The following is a 17,153-nucleotide window of genomic DNA, read 5'->3' as shown; positions in this document are numbered from 1 at the left end:
CCTGCTGGGCTGGAGAAGACACAATAGACAAGTAAACAAATATACAAGACGATGGTAGGTAGAGTAACAAGTGTTAGGAACAAAAGAAAACTGGGTGATAGGTGAGAGAGAGACAACTGGATGGGGCAGAGTTTGTATTAGGTGATCAGGGAAAACCTCTCTGGTGATGGGAGATTTCAGCTCAGACCTGAATTATGAGAATGTGCCAGACAGGCAAAAAGCCTGGGCAGAGGGAATGAACACATAGTGTAAGGGCCCTGAGGCTGGGAGCTATAGTAAGTGAGAGGGCAGTGAGAGGAGATACAAATGGAAGGTGGGACGTCATTCATTTATTCAGTCAATATTTATTATTGAGCACTTACTCTGTGCCGAACAATATCCTAGACACTATGAATACAGCACTGAAGAAAACCAAGTTCTAAATCTTACTTTTATTCTAATGTGCAGAGCAGGCAAGAGGTAGGAAACAAATACATCCAGCATTGGTCAGGTGTGGAGAGGTGTTGTGTACAATATTATTTTTCAATGGGGTGAGTCCTAGAGGGTGGTTGATTGGGGTTATTTTTGCAAGGTGAATTCAGAAATACTCTCATGTATGGTGACAGTTAAGCAGAGATGTGAATGAAATGAGGAAGCAAATCATATTTATCTGAGGTAAGAGCTTTCCAGGGAACAGAATGGTGATGCAAAGGCCCTGGGGAGGGTATGTGGTTGAAATGTTCAAGGAACATCAAGGGGGCCTGGTGGCTTGACCAGAGTAAATTACAGAAGGGAAGAGCAGAGGAGGTGAGAAAGGTGGGCAGAAACTTTATCATGTAGGGCCTTGTAGAATATGGTATGATTATGGATTCTACCTGAGCAAGATGGGAAATCACTGGACAGTTTTGTTCAGAGGATATGATTTGATTTATATATATATTTAAATTAATTAATTTATTTTCGACTGTGGTGGGTCTTCGTTGCTGCGTGTGGGCTTTCTCTAGTTGCGGCGAGTGGGGGCTACTCTTCGCTGCAGTGCACAGGCTTCTCATTATGGTGGCTTCTCTTGTTACAGAACACGGGCTCTAGGCGCATGGGCTTCAGTAGTTGTGCACAGGCTCAGTAGTTGTGGCTTGCGGGCTCTAAAGCACAAGCTCAGTAGTTGTGGTGCACGGCCTTAGTTGCTCTGTGGCATGTGGGGTCTTCCCGGACCAGGGCTCGAACCCATGTCCCCTGCATTGGCAGGCAGATTCTTAACCACTGTGCCACCAGGGAAGTCCTTTGATTTACATTTTGAAAAGGATCACTCTGAATGCTGTATGGAAAATAGCTGGAACTGGGGAAAGAATGGAATCAGGGAAAACAGCAGGCTTGTGCATTCGTTCAGGCAACGGTGGCTCAGGCCAAGGTGATAGTAATGAAGGAGGTCAGAAATATTCAGGTTCTGGTTATATCTCAAAGAAAGAGCTAACAGGATTTGCTGATGGATTGGATGTGAGGGTGAAAGAAAGAGATGGATCAAAGATAATGCAAAATTTTTTTTAACCTGAGTAATTGGCAGAATAGGTATAACCATCTGGGGCATTGAGTGTCGCTAGAGAAAGGGTTTCTAGAGCTCATGGACACTCTTTACCAATGGAAGTGAAGACAATAAAGAAAATCATCAAAGAAACCTGAAAAGCAGTGGTCAGAAGAGTTGAGAGTGGTGTCCTGGAAAACAATGAAATAAAGTATTTCAAAGGATGGATGATCAATTGTATTAAATGCTGTTGAGAGGTTGATGAAGGAGAGGACTGAGGATTGAACAGTGCTTCTGGCTGCACAAAGGGATTGAGAAGTAGGGAATAACTTAATAAACATGCGACACTGAGAGAGGCTTTTGTCCAAACTTTTGTTTGAAAAAGGGATTCATTCCAACATGTTTATGTGATAGGAATGATGCTGTAGAGAGGTAAATAAATGATAATGCAGGAGAAGGAATTACTGTAGTGAGGTCCCTTAGCAGGCAAGAAGGGTTGGACCCTATTGTACCACTGGAGGGGCTTGCTTTCAGTCTCAGCATGAAAAGTTAATTGTGTCAGGAGGGAGGGCAGAGTATGTGTATATGGGTGTAGGCAGTTTGACAGGTTTGATGGTAGAACTTATAGGATTTGTCTTCTGAGTGCTCCTGTTTTCTCAGTGAACTACAGATCAAGGTCATCAGGTTAGAATGTTATGGATTAAGAACGGGGAAGGTGCAAATATTTTCTCCCATTCTGTAGGTTGCCTTTTCATTTTGTTGACTGTCTCTTTTGCTGTGTAGAAGCTTTTTAGTTTGATGTAGTCCCACTCATTAATTTTGACTTTTGTTGCTTGTGCTTTTGGTGTCCTATCCAAAATAAATCATTGCCAAGACCAGTATCAAGGAGCTTTTCCCCTTTGTTTTCTTCTAGGAGTTTTATAGTATCAGGTCTTATGTTTAAGTCTTTAATTCATTTCAAGTTCATTTTTGTGAGTTGTGTAAGATCTTGAATGTTCTCACCACAAAAAGGAAATGGCAATTATGTGACTTGATGGAGATATTAGCTACGGTAATCATTTTGCGATATAGAAGTGTTTCAAACTAACATGTTGTATACGGTCAACTCACACAATGTTATATGTCAATTATACCTCATTAAAGCTGGGGGAGAAAACAGTGTCAGGAAGACAGTAGGTGCTCAATGAATATTTGTCAAATGAATGGATGAGAAAAAAAATGGGGAAGGTGAAAAATAATGGTTGAAGGAGGAAAGTGTAAGCATGAAAGGACCAGGAAAAGCACAGCAGGATTTCTGGACAGAGGGAGGGACCACTTGTGGGTCCTGGCCATGAATTCAGATGTGAGACCAATCTGTGTCTTTGTGTTTTTCTCCAGTTACATTTAGCTGCTTGTGTGCAGGTGAGGAGTAAGTAGAAAAGTGAATTTAATGTTGACTGGAGTATTGCCAGGAGTGATCGCAAATCCTGGAATGAATTCTACTACTATCAACAGGCAAAATTTTGTCAATTATAAGTAACTTGAAACCCTTGGGACTCTGTTGACACTATAGGAGATATTTGAAAAAGTACTGGAGAATTATTTAGAACAAAACCAAACCAAACCAAAACCCTTAATGACTCAACTCAGATTTAGCAAGTCAGAACTAATAAGGAAAGGAAAGAGTAATCCAATGACCATTTGGAAGCCAGACTTCCTTCACTGTGGAAGATTAGTGGAGGGGGAACTGTGAAGGACTTGATGGTTGTCCCGATTTTTGCCTGAATAATGGCTGATATTGAAAATTTTTAAATTTTCAAATCTGATTCAATTTTCAGGTTATAGGAACCGTGCTACATGAAGTAGCAGGGAAGAAGAACCTAATAGCATTTAGCAACTGGAGATGGTCTAGTTGAAAGGTTCAAAACTAGAGTTCACAGATGTTCTGGGTGTCTTTCCAGGTGTGGACCGCAAACTACTCCCCACTCTATGTACTGACGTGTACCAAACTTAGACCACTGGGGTGGTAGTAGGTAGTAGCTCTAGTAGACTGCCCTTGAGAAGTCACGACAGATCTGATCTCAGCAACAAAAAGGCTCAGTCTCACCTCAGCCACAGCCACGGGCACCTGGAAGAATCTCCAGTGAGGAAATCAGGGACATCTAGGGACCGGGGGAAGGCTACCATCCTGTAGGAGGCCTGGCAGAAAGCTTGGGGCTACCTCCTGAGATGGTATCTGCAGGGGATGCCAATTACATGGCTTTGCGCAAATTGTTATTCAAACCACTGAGAGTTTCAAGACTAGAACTCACAGACCCTGAACTAAGGTAGGAAGTCAGGATACAAAGTCAAGGCCTTGGGGTAGTGAGGATCAGAGCTGTCATACACTGAAATTAATGGTGCTGAAATGCCTAGTGTCAAGGCAATGGGAACAGCTAGATTTGCTTTAAGGAGCCCGGTCCTTGGCTTTGAATAACTTGTACAAAAATTGGGCAATCTGGGTGCAGTTAAGGACCTTAAAATTGATATGGATCCTGATGATAACTGAACATTTCAAATCCATATATAAAACACATTGCTGCTGCAGAAAACATAGTACCTTGCTGAATAAAACAGCTGATCTGAAAAATCAAACAACTAGGCCTCAGAGTTTCTGTAGACTTGGAACCAGAAAGAACCCCTGCAAGTCATGCTATGCAAAAGAATAACTCCTCGGGAACCAGAGGACATAGATGGTTGCACAGGTTGAAAGATGCCTTTTGGTTTATGAGTTTTTGAGGTCAGTTTACCCAGATCTATAGCAATATTTTGAGAAATGGCTACTATATGAAATAGTGCAGTGAACCAGCATAAAAAAGCCTATATCTGAACCCTGTGACTTGTAAATAAACCTGCAGTCTGACCGAATCGACTGAATTTATTAAACATATTGTAGACGCTGTTGCCTCAGCAGTGGTGAGACCACTGTATCATTTCTGCTGCCTGCTAATAATGCAACTTAAGTGATGCTACTGGACTGAAGCTGGGTAGTTTATTTTTTTTTCCCCTTCAACCTTCAATGGATTCTGCAAATGCCTATTCATCTCTCTTTGAAGCAAGTGACAGGGAGTGGGCTAGGGATGTCTTAGTTCAGAATGAAGTGATACTTGTTTAAACCAAACAACAAAAACAAAACAAAAGATGCAGAGGGAGGGATATGCATTGAATTCTGTTCATTCATTCATACTTCCAGAGGGAATGTGTTTGGTGATTACTATTCCCAGCTACTGAGCTAGTAGCTGATAAAGAAACCATGGTCCTCGTCGTCAACAAGCTTACAAAGGTAGGAAGGCAGATCCTCAAAATGACTTATCACTTTCCAACTATTTACCTTTTCCTTTTCTTTTTGTTACTAACAAATACTAAAGACCATTAAGCTATATCTAGCATGATGTGATACTAGAGTCAACAGTTAGACAAGTCTTATCTGCCTAATACTGGAATTTTTTCTAATTAAAATAGCAATCAGATCCATGAAGGCAAAGCAATTGTCAGTAGTGGCTCAGTACTGCTCTCAGTATTCCAACAGAGGCATGCCTAAAGAAAACACCAAAATAATGGAGTCTTGTGTTCATTGCATTTACAGTTTTTAATGGTGTATCTTAAAATTAAGGCTTAGATAGGACAGTCTTAGCACTTAAACGTAGAAGAACAGAACAATCAAACATATTCTGTTTCTTAAGTTGAATAGAAAATAAGAGAAAACTATTCCAGAAACCATTTCACCTCCAGGAATAGAGGAACTGTTGATTGAATTCTTATCTCTGAACATCCAGTCAGTTTAAATTTTATGTCAAACTACAAATTGTCATTGACACGTATCATCAACATAGAGCTTTTCTACCAAAAAGCCATTTTCCCTGGTGTGAATTCATCTCCTGCCTCTCAGCAGAACTTCAAATATGTTTTCAAATGTGCAATATTCAATGCCTCTCATAAACCCCGAGGAAACCCCCAATGATTTTCATTTCTAAGCATAGCTAACGTGAAGACTGAATCAGATTTCCAAGTGAGTCTCTGAAACATTCTTAGGAAGAGTGTGACCAGTCTGTAGAATGAGACTCTAGCCCTGCACATAATGAAAAGTCCAGCCCCGCACTTGCAAGATGTGCCAGGTGCTAAAGCTATCAGTTGCATCAGTGAGTCAGCTCAGCTCTGATGTTCTTATCCTGAGCTATAAATGAAAAAAAAAAAAAAAAGCAGATGAGAGAAAACTTCCCAGAATCCATTGCCATGTCATCTGATCTGCATGAAATATTTCTGCAAGTGTGTTTGTGAATGGCTTAGAAGAGAGTGCTCTGGACTAGGTGGCAGGACTGGGTTCTAGTCTTCTCTTTGTAATTTCCGGAAGCTACACAACCATTTATTTCTATCATGATTGTTCTTTTAACCCAGCCCAATCCAAGCATCATTCACCATAGACCAACAGATGTGAGCTATGGATTGTGAAAGAACAGCCTGTCCTCGCTTGCATCTGCTCTCAATCTGGTCCCATTTGAATCTCGACCCACTTTGGTCTAGAAATTAGGCACGATTTATCTTTAATAATTCTGCTTCTGCCCCTCCAAACTTGCTGTTTTAATTGGGTCACCTTGTGTATCCTGAATGTCTCGAGGACTCTTCTCAGACTACCCTTATTGTTTGTTTTTGAATTAGACAAACTTCAAGAGGATCTCCTGCCCAAATGACACCTTGAAGGCCACGTGGCTGTTTGAACTGGTGCCTACCTAGTCCCCTGGGTTGGGTGGGAGACACAATGGGACTCACTTTTTCTCTGTAAAATGAGGGGATGACACAGATGAGTGTGTGGTAACTTCCTGCTCTCTCCCTACAAATAGATGATTCTTCAGTTAAAAGACTAAGTAAATAGCAATGTCATAGGAAGATACACCTTTCTAAAATGTTCATATTTTAAATTCTGCGTATTTCACTTATGATTAACAGTAGAAAATATAGGATTGAGTCATTATGCACAAGAAAGTAAAACCCTTTGTTTAATTATGTCAGAGGAATGAAATCAAATCTAGTAGCTTGTATGTATCATGGAAATTACTGACTTCTTGATACTCAGAAAGACATATTTAAGGGAGGAATTTTTACCCCCTTGTCCCAACCAAGGGAACTGCCACATTTGGACATCCACCTTCTCCTCCACCCCTTTCATAGCTTCTCCTATAGGAGACAGGGTGAGTTCCACTGGTCAGTCTGATGCAGCTATTATGACAGTTTTTACCATAGGGCACATTTACTAGACCTTTAAGGTTTGGTCTCAAATGATTTTCCTCTTTCACTTCCTACCATATTTTATATGAAAACATTTTCAGTGTCAATAAGAGAAGATCCCTAGAGGCTGTAAAGACCTGAAGGCAACTAAGCTAGTGGTTGGGGTCACTCAGCAGAAGTCGATTCAGCCCTTTATGAGAAGGTATGAAGTTGTAGTAGCATCAGTGTGCAAACATGTAAACGTCAGTAGGACCACGGTATCAGTAAGGTCATCCTTGTGACTGTCTTCAGTATACCTCTTCCCCCAGCTAGTATGTCTGTTTCTCTAAAAGCTCCCATAGAAATTCTTGGCCATCCTTCATTCTGCAGGAAAAACAAACCATTCTTCCCAGTGTTCCAACGCTGGTAGATTAATTCAAGTTCATGTGTTATCCTTGTGAGGACAACAGTTTGGATCAGAAGGCCTCCCAGACTAGGCAGATATCTACACGTAAGGATAAATATTCATGGCACAATGTGGTCCAATTCATTGGCAGTAACACTTCCTAATATCCAATATTATTTCCTCAAATTCTCTTTTCAACCAATATTGTAGTACTGGATACCATGTGCAGCAGTGGTTTCACTCACCTAACCCAAACCTACCTTGAATTTCCAGCACGTGATAGTGACTCCCATCTGTGCTGGTATCTACATAAATTGCCTCGTTCCTTTTGTGACGTAACTGGGTAGAGACAGAAACAAAACAGAAATGAAACACTGAGTGTCTACAGAGAAAAGCAGTGCTAGAGACATTCCCTTTTCACTTACACAGCAACATCAGTCTTCTCTGCTGTTTTGTCCTGGTAAAATTTTCATGCCAAGGACGGACAGTGTCACTGCTATGATAATACCCATTAAATTTGTGTAGCACTTTACTATTACAAAAACCTTTCATCTCTATTTTATTTAATCTTCTACGTATGTGGATGACTTCAGTCGCCTAGGTAATTTACTCTGCTCCACTTAAGACATTAACAAATACATGTTTCAATATAACATTCATCATGACCAATGTCCTAAATCTGGGTAATGTCAATTGGTGTGGCCTCAGAGGTTTGGCTCAAGACCAATTTCCATTCAATTTAATCGGTATTGATTCTTCCAGTTCTCCACCAATATGCCAATGGGTGGAAGTTACAGGGAAGCAAAGCCCAGTTCAATATAACGACAGCCTTTTAGAGCGATAGCGTTGTTCAAAAATGGTACAGACTGTCTCAGGAAGCAGTGAGCTCCTTGTCACTGGAGGCATTCAACAGATGACTGGTTGATCACTTGAAGAGAAATTATAAAGTTCTCGAATTAGATATTGGCATGGTATAGATGATTTTAGTCCCAATATTGTTAAGTCCATGCAATGAATCTGTCTACCTATTTAGCCTGTGGTCTATGATTCATCACCTTTATGAATGGTAGCTAATGCAAAGGCCCATCATTTTAGAAACTTTCTGTTTGTCTAGGGCTTGGTTTCTAAGCTAAATTATTGGTTTTCCTATCTCATGAACATATAACCATTCAAGAACTACTTTCTGCATCTTATATTTCAGGTTTGGGTATAAATTGACAAATGTCACATATCTGTGTATGGATTCTGAATATTCATAACATGTTTCTCTCCTGTCCAAAAAAAAAGAAAACAAAAAAGCTGTGTTAGTCAAGGCAAGTTATAACAAATGTAGAATATAGTATGAAACAATCACATCTCTAAATCTTTTCAAATCAACACAGTTTCCATTAAAAAAAATTGTCTTTCTTCTACAGAAATGGTAGCTACAAACTTTCATCTGTCAGCGTCTGTCAGATTCCCAGATCCTTCAGCCCAGTTTCCATGGACCATGTTAGCACTTGCCTGTCTGCTCAGCACCAAAGCAAGCCCTGGAGTTGTTAATCCATTTGCTAGTAGAGAAGATATTTTAAGCAATACTATACGAGAGCTCTCAATTCAGATTTAAGTGAACATTTATGGTAAATTCACACCAGCCAGACCTTTTCAACACCCCTGCATTCTTCACACTCAGGGGCATACCCCATAGCACGTTGCCTCTAGACTTTTCCTCACCCTGCAGCCAGCCTTTCTGCCTACAGCAGGATGGCTCAAAATCTTCTGTGGCGCTTACTTGATCCATGATTAAATAGTGCATCCTTGTTTTGCCTAACGTGGAGAGAGGACCTGCTTTGCCATTGCTGCCCCCTCTCTGTCCAGCCATTTCTCTCCAGTTCTCTTTTCTCCAATCAATATAGGCACAGAGAACAAAAGAGCAGGTCCACGGCACGAATCAGTGGTATGCAAACTGTAATGCTCATCAGAATCACATGGAGTGCTGGTTCAGACACAAGACGGCAGTTTCTGATTCAGTAGGTCTGGAGTGGGGCCTGGTAATTTACATGACTCACAAGCTCTCAGGTGAGGAAGATGATGGTCCTGGGATCACACTTGAAGAATCACTGGCGTAAGGAGAAATCTAACAAGGTACTTAGTTGCCTGTCTTCCTCATTACAGACACCTCCAATCTCTATGAGTGAATTTCTTGGAGCCCTTTCACTTATCTTCTGATAAAGAAGTTCCCATGTCTTTTCTCCAACAGGGTGAATTTCCATAAGGTCCCTGATGCATGCTTTCCAGCACTCTGCACCTTTTTCTCTAGTCTAACACTGGGATTTGCAGAACCTGCTCAGCTGCTCTTTAGTAAGCTCTGCAAGAGGTGTGTGTATTAGTTTCCTGGGGCTGCTGTAACAAAGTACCACAAACGGAGTGCATAAGGCAGCAGAACTTTATGGTCTCAGAACTCTGGAGGCTAAAAGTTGGAGATCAAGACGTCAGAAAGGTTGGTTCTTGCTAGGGGCTGTGTGGGAGAATCTGTTTCATGCCTCTCTCCTAACTTCTGGTGGTTTCTGGCAATCTTTGGAATTCCTGGGCTTGTAGATGGATTATCCCATCTCTGCCTTCATGTTCATGTGGCATTCACCCTGTGAGCATGTCTGTATACAATTTTCCCCTTTTTATAAGGATACCAGGCATACTGGATTAGGGCCGAGCCTACATCCTCTTAACCATTACGAAGACCCTATTTCCAAATAAGGTCACATTCTGAAGAACTGATGGTTTGGACTTCAACATATGAATTTCGGAGGGGGACAGAGTTCAAATCATAACAGGGTTTCAGGCTCCCATGATAACCTGACTTGCTTTAAATTATAGGTTGTTTGAAGACTCTTTGTCTTCAGGTTTGGATCCTAGTCACCAGTCGGGGGTTCCAGGAAATGTCCTGCTTCACAACCTATTATAAATACATTCATGGGGGTGAGTGGGAGGTTGGGGGCAGGCAGGGCCTTATTGACAGCTGTCTTGACTGTGGTCTATTATGAATTACCCTGGAGAAGAAAATGATGTCTCTTAGGGTAAACATTCCCTCATTCTTCTTCTTTGGCTAGAATTTCCCTGGACATTATTGTTCGTCATTTTTTCACATGATGAGTAGGATTATATGGTTCACAGCAACAATAAGAAAAAAAAAATTTTAAACCCGGCAGCAACAACACTTGTTGGATTTAGATTTTGTAGCTTAACATGAGGGCGAATAGACAACTTTATGACAAGAAGTCTTTTTATTCAGTAATCTGCTTTGTCTTTTCATTTATTCAAGACATCTTTGGTGTTCCTCTGTAAGTGTAATTTTCTAAAGATAGCTTTTACAATATCTGGTTAAGTTTATCTCCAAATATTTTTGTATACAAAATAATGGAAACAATCTTATTTTTATTAACAACACATATGGGAATCAACCCCAGTGGAGAACTGTTTCTTTGGGTAAGTGATTAAATAAACCCTGGCAGAAACTTGAATTTTAGGACGTGTCTTTCGGTAGGTATATGGGAATGTAAGCAGACGGATCTTGCTCTGCAGTGAGACAGGAACATAGGGACATATTGATATTTGTCTGAGAAAAGAGGAATGAAGAACAGGGACAAGTCAGGGATGAATGGAACCTTGATTGGCAGGAAGACCAAAAACTGAGTATGTTAGAGAAAAGCAGTATCGCATGGGGCCTTTCTACATGGTGTGTTTGTGTCCTCTGAGAGGATGTCAAGATTGGATTAGACAAGCAAGAAATTTATTGAGAGAAAATCCTCTAAGGGAAAAAAAGTGGAGTGAGCTGAAAAAAGTGGGGAGCACCTTCAGCCTATGATACTGATCTGACACTTGTGAAGGAGAGAGCGGAGGAAGGAAGGACCGGGTAGGAAGAATCTGCAAGTGTAGTGTAACTGACAAAGTCTCTATCAGGCTGATATCAATGTTCCATAAGGTACTGAGCTAATCACTGACATTCCTCTTTGGCATAAGATGAATTATACTCTGGAATTTAAAATATTGGCCTATTTTGGTTTTCTTGAATTAAAAGTATAACATGATGGTGAAGAGACTGCAGTCTAGAGTTTAGCAGACTTGCGTTCAATTCCTACACCTGATCTTGAAACACTGCTTTTTTAATCTTTATTGGAGTATAATTGCTTTACAATGGTGTGTTAGTTTCTGCTGTATAACAGAGCAAATCAGCTATACGTATGCATATATCCCCATATCCCCTCCCTCTTGTGTCTCCCTCCCACCCTCCCTATCCCATCCCCTTAGGTGGTCACAAAGCACCAAGCTGATCTCCATGTGCTATGCGGCTGCTTCCCCCAGCTATCTGTTTTACATTTGGTAGTGTATGTATGTTGATGCCACTCTCTCACTTCGTCCCAGCTTCCCCTTCCCCCTCCCCCTGTCCTCAAGTCCATTCTCTACGTCTGCATCTTTATTCCTGTCCTGCCCCTAGGTTCTTCAGAACCATTTTTTTTTTAGATTCCATATATATGTGTTAGCATATGGTATTTATTTTTCTCTTTCTGACTTGCTTCACTGTATGACAGACTCTAGGTCCATCCACCTCATTACAAATAACTCAATTTCGTTCCTTTTTATGGCTGACTAATAATCCATTGTATATATCTGCCACATCTTCTTTAGCCACTCTCTGTCAATGGACACTTAGGTTGCTTCTATGTCCTGGCTACTGTAAATAGTGCTGCAATGAAAACTGGGGTGAATGTGTATTGGAGTATAATTGCTTTACAATGGTGTGTTAGTTTCTGCTTTATAACAAAGTGGATCAGTTATACATATACATATGTTCCCACATCTCTTCCCTCTTGCCTCCCCCACCCTCCCTATCCCACCCCTCTAGGTGGTCACAAAGCACTGAGCTGATCTCCCTGTGCTGTGCAGCTGCTTCCCACTAGCTATCTTTTACATTTGGTAGCATATATATGTCCATGCCACTCTCTCACTTTGTCCCAGCTTGCCCTTCCCCCTCCCCGTGTCCTCAAGTCCATTCTCTATACATCTGCGTCTTTATTCCTGCCCTGCCGCTAGGTTCATCAGTACCGTTGAAACACTGATTTTATCTTTTGATCTTTTTAGTCTTTCTTCATTTGTAAAAGAGAATAATATTAGTATCTACCTCATAACACTTTTTTTCCTCACTCTATTCCCATCATAACCCTGGAGGAGCGATACCATTTACCCTTTTAATTTTTTTAATTAATTTATATTGTAGTATAGTTGATTTAAAATGTTGTGTTAGTTTTTGCTGTACAGCAAAGTGAATCAGTTACACATATACATATATCCACTCTTTTTAAGATTCTTTTCCCTTATAGGTTATTACAGAGTACTGAGTAGAGTTCCCTGTGCTATCCAGTAGGTTCTTATTAGTTATCTATTTTATACATAGTAGTGTGTATATTGTCAATCCCAGTCTCCCAAATTATCCCTCCTCTCCCCATTTGGTAACCATAAGTTTGTTTTCTACATCTGTCACCCTATTTGTTTTGTAAATAGTTTCATTTGTACCATTTTTTTAGATTCCACATATATGTGATATCATATGATATTTCTCTTTCTCTGACTTACTTCACTCGGTATGACAATCTCTAGGTCCATCCATGTCACTGAAAATGGCATTATTTTGTTCTTTTTTATTGCTGAGTAATATTCCATTGTATTATATACCACATCTGTATCCATTCATCTGTTGATGGACATTTAGGTTGTTTCCAAGTCCTAGCTATTGTAAATAGTGCTGTAATGAAGATCAGGGTGCATGTGTCTTTTGGAATTATGGTTTTCTCTGGATACATGCCCAGGAGTGGGACTGCTGGATCATGTGGTAGCTCTATTTTTAGTTTTTTAAGGAACCTCCATACTGTTCTTCATAGTGGCTGTACCAATTTACATTCCCACCAGCAGTGCAAGAGGGTTCCCTTTTCTCCACACCCTCTCCAGCATTTATTGTTTCTAGATTTTTTAATGATGGCCATTCTGACTGCTGTGAGATGATATCTCATTGTAGTTTTGATCTGCAATTCTCTAATGATTAATGATGTTGAGCATTCTTTCATGTGTTTGTTGGCAATCTGTATATCTTCTTTGGAGAAGTGTCTATTTAGGTCTTCTGCCCATTTTTGGATTGGGTTGTTTGTTTTTTTGATATTGAGCTGCATGAGCTGCTGGTAAATTTTGGAGATTAATCCTTTGTCAGTTGCTTCATTTGCAAATATTTTCTCCCATTCTGAGGGTTGTCTTTTGGTCTTGTTTATGGTTTCCTTTGCTGTGCAGAAGCTTTCAAGTTTCATTAGGTCCCATTTTTTTGGTTTGTTTTTATTTCCATTTCTCTAGGAGGTGGGTCAAAAAGGATCTTGCTGTGATGTATGTCATAGAGTGTTCTGCCTATGTTTTCCTCTAAGAGTTTGATAGTGTCTGGCCTTATATTTAGGTCTTTAATCCACTTTGAGTTTATTTTTGTGTATGGTATTAGGGAGTGTCCTAATTTCATTCTTTTACATGTAGCTCTCCAGTTTTTCCAGCACCCCTTATGAAGAGACTGTCTTTCTCCACATAATATTTTTATAAGTATTAAATTAGGTAATGTGTATAAAGCACACAGCACCAGGATCTACAGCATGCAAAGGTTCAATACGAGTAGTTTATTATGATCACTACTACTACTATTACTCCTACTAAAAAAGATCCTACTTTTTCACAGATTATTCTTGAAATGTACTACTAGATTTGATCGTTAGCATTTTACTTCACATTTTGAATCTATATTCATATGAAAGATTGGTTTATAATATTTTTCTCTTTTTAGAATTTATCAAATTTTCCTGTTGAGTTTATGACTGCATCACTGAATATTCTAATTTTTGCTCTAAACTCAACTGATTTAAAGGGAAATATATAACTTCATGGAATGTTTATTAGTTTGCTAGGGTTGCCTTAATAAAGGACCACAAACTGGGTGGCTTAAACAACAGAAATTTATTGTCTTAGAGGTCTGGAGGCTAGAAGTCTGAAATCAAGCTCTCAGCAGGGTCAAGCTCCCTCTGAAACCTGTAGGGGAATCTTTTCTTGCCTCATCCTAGCTTTTGGTGGTTTGGCAGCAAACTTTTGCAATCCTTGTCTCATAGCTGCCTTCATCATCATGTGGCACTTTCCTTGTGTGTTTCTGTGTCTTCACCTGCCCATCTTTTTTTTTTCTTCCCAGCTTTACTGAGGTATAATTAACAAATGCAAATTATATTTAAAGTAGAAAATATGGTGATTTGACATACCCAAACATTGTGAAATGATTACCAGTCAAGCTAATTAACACATTCATCACCTCACATAGTTATCATTTCTTTTGTGTGTTAAGAATACTTAAGATTTATTCTCTTAGCAACTTTCAAGTATGCAATACAGTAGTCTATATTGATTACAGTCACTATTCTGCATAGTAGATCTTCAGAACTTATTCATCTTATAACTAAAAGTTTATACTTTGTGACTAATATCTTCCCATTCCCCACTCCCCACTCCCCCCTGCCCAGCCCCTGGCAGCCACTATTCTATTCTCTGCTTCTGTGAGTTAAAGTTTTTGAGATTGCATATACAGGTAAAAGCAAACAGCATTTGTTTGTCTGTCTGTGTCTGGCTTATTTCACTAAGCATCATGTCCTTCTGGTTCATCCACTTTTGGCTAATGGCAGGATTTCCTTTTTAAGGCTGAATAACATTCCATTGTATGTATATAACACATTTTCCTTATCTACTCATCTATCACAGGTATTTAAGATGTTTCTATATCTTGGTTACTGTGAATAATGCTGCATGAACATGAGAGTGCAAATCTCTTTGAAACACTGATTTCATTTCCTTTAGAAATATACCCAGAAGTAGGAGTGCTGGATTGTACAGTAGTTCTATTTTTAATTTTTAGTTTTAATTTTGTGAGGAACCTCCATACTGTTTTCCATAATGGCTATACCAATTTTCACTCCCACCAACAGTGTACAGGGGTTCCCTTTTTTCCACACCTGGCCAACACTTGTTATCTTTTTGATAATAACCATCCTAACCCATGTGAAGTGTATCTCAATGTGGTTTTCATGTACATTTCCCTCATGATTACTGATATTGAGCATATTTTTATGTTACTACTGGCCATCTGGATATCTTCTTTAGATAAATGTCTATTCAGGTCCTTGGCTCATTTTTTAATCAGGTTGATTATTTTTCCCATTGAGTTGTATGAGTTCCTTATATACACTGGATATTAATCCCTTTTCAGTTATATGGTTTGCAAATATTTTTACCCTTCTGTAGGTTGCCTTTTCTTTTTGTTGATGGTTTCCCTTGCTGTACAGAAGCTTTTTAGTTTGATCGAGTCCAACTCACAGAGTGAGTTTTGAAGCATTTCCTCCTCTTTAATTTTTTGGAAGAATCTGGCATTTCTTCTTCTTTTAAATGTTTGCTAGAATGTACCCATAAAACCATCTAGTCCTGGGCTTTTCTTTGTGGGTTTTTATTGATTCCTGCTTAAATATCCTTACTCGTTATTGCCCTGTTCAGATTTCATACTCAAGATTCAGTCTTAGTAGACTGCATGTTCCCAGGAATTTATTAGGTTTTCCTATTTATAGGTTATCCCATTTGTTGGCATATAATTATTTATAGTAGCCTCTTATGATCTTTTGTATTTATGTGGTATCAGCTGTAATGTCTCCTCTTTCATTCATAATTTTGAGTCCTTTCCCTTTTTTCTTTGTTAGTGTACATAATGGTTTGTCACCTTTGTTTATCTTTAAAAAAACAGCTCTTACTTTCTTTGATTCTTTTTTCTATTTTCTTTCTAGTCTCTATTAGATTTATTTCTGCTTTAATCTTTGTTATTTCCTTTCTTCTTCTATCTTTGGGCTTAGTTTGTTCTAGTTTCTTGAGTAATGTTTGGTTATTTATTTGAGATTTTAATTTTTTTCTTAACATGGTCATTTATTGCTTTCAACTTTCCTCTTAGAACTGCTTTTGTTGCATCCCATAAACTTTGGAATGGTGTATTTCTATTTTTTCATTAGTCTCAAAATATTTGATTTTCCTTTTAACTCCTTCTTTCACTCATTCATTGTTCAGAAGTTAGTTGTTTAATTTCTACACGTTTGTGAATTTTCCAAATTTCTTCCTGTTACTGATTTCCAGTTTCATACCACTGTGGTTAGAAATGACACTTGATATGATTTCAGTTTTCTTAAATTTTCTAAGATATGTTTTGTGGCCTAACATATGATCTATCCTAGAACATGTTCCATGTGCTCTGGAGAAGAATGTATATTCTGTGCTATTAGACAGAATGTTTGGTATATGTCTGTTAGGTTCATTTCGTCTATAATGTTGCTTAAGTCTGCTCTTTCCATATTGATTTCTGTCTGGATGATCTATCCATTGTTGAAAGTCGGGTACTGACATCCCCTGCTATTATTGTTGCTGTTTCTCCCTTTAGTTATGCTATTATGCTTTATATATTTAGGTGCTACAATGTTGGGTACCTATATAGTTACAATTTTTATATCCTCTTGATGAATTGACCCCTTTATTATTGTATAATGACCTCTTTTGTCGCTTGTTAGAGTTTTTGACTTAACGTCTATTTTTTCTGATATAAGTATAGCCACCCCTACGTCCTGTTGTTACCATTTGTATGGAATATCTTTTCCATCCCTTCACTTTTAGCCTATGTGTGCCTGTAAAGCTAAAGTGAGTCTCTTGTAGGCAGTATATCGTTGGAACTTAGTATGCACTTTTGATTGGAGAATTGTTTGGAGAATTTAATCCATTTACAGACTGCAGCTGGGAAGAGCTTGAGCCAAGTCTCAGGGATGCTTCAGGATCCCTGAGGCATTTGGACTGAGGTCAGCAGTCCTGCCTCTAGGAGCACAGATGGGCATTTCTCCCACTGGGTCCCTCAATGGACAGGACTGCTTCTGGATGATGGCTGAAAGTAGCAGGAGGCAGTTTACA

The sequence above is a fragment of the Mesoplodon bidens genome, assembly GCF_964165515.1.
Source record: "Mesoplodon bidens genome assembly, chromosome: X".
Taxonomy (NCBI): Eukaryota; Metazoa; Chordata; class Mammalia; order Artiodactyla; family Ziphiidae; genus Mesoplodon; species Mesoplodon bidens.
The sequence above is the reverse complement of the archived record's forward strand: the minus strand, read 5'-3'. Positions refer to the sequence as shown.